This window comes from Triticum aestivum, chromosome 7D (assembly GCF_018294505.1).
Source record: "Triticum aestivum cultivar Chinese Spring chromosome 7D, IWGSC CS RefSeq v2.1, whole genome shotgun sequence".
Lineage (NCBI taxonomy): Eukaryota > Viridiplantae > Streptophyta > Magnoliopsida > Poales > Poaceae > Triticum > Triticum aestivum.
The window spans coordinates 4981673-4982539 of NC_057814.1; positions in this window are offsets into that span (position 1 = coordinate 4981673).

An 867-nucleotide genomic window follows, 5' to 3' on the forward strand; every position below is an offset into this window, starting at 1 on the left:
ATATAATAACAAGGAATAATAAAAGTAAGAAATTAGACAAGTATCTATCTCAAGTAAGAATTTTTTTTTCTTTCAGAAAGAAGATAAGAACAAGAGGCTCACCACGGTGGTGCCGGCGACGAGAACGGCGCGGGCGATCGACGGCGATGAAGACGGGGACGGGACGTGACGGACCGCTAAACCTAGAAAAATCTCGGGGAAAATGGAGCTCAGAGGTCGAGTTTCGAGAGAAGAAATATTAACTAGTGTGGCTCGGACATTTTATCGAACACCTCATGTGCATAGGAGGTGAGCTAGAGCACCCAAATGCCCTCCCCTCGTCGGCCAGCAAAAAACAGAGCAGTGTGGAGTGCTCTGCTCGCCGGCGATGGGCTACATATAGGCAACTCATTTGTCCCGGTTCGTGGCTGGAACCGGGACCAATGGATGTGGGCCAGGAGCGAGGCCCATTGGTCCTGGTTCGTGCCTAGAACCGGGACAAATGGGTCCAGACGAACCGGGACCAAAGCCCACGAGGCCCCGGCTGGACACCTGGGCTCACAAACCGGGACGAATGCATCCATTGGTCCCGGTTCGTATAAGAACCGGGACTAATGGGCTGGCCAGGCCCGAACGAAAACCCCTTTTTTTACTAGTGCAAATACAATATTTGAAACCTCAAAAGACATGGATTTTTTTATCAGATGTACATACATATGTGTAGTACGCATGTATAGACTTTTCACTAATATATCCTTGAAGTTGTGCTCTACCGGAATTTTTTTTTGAGAAAATATATTGATCAAAGAAATAGAGTTATGTGTGCCCACAACAAAATATGTACTCCCTCGGTTCCAAAATATAAGTCTTTTTAGATATTTCAATATG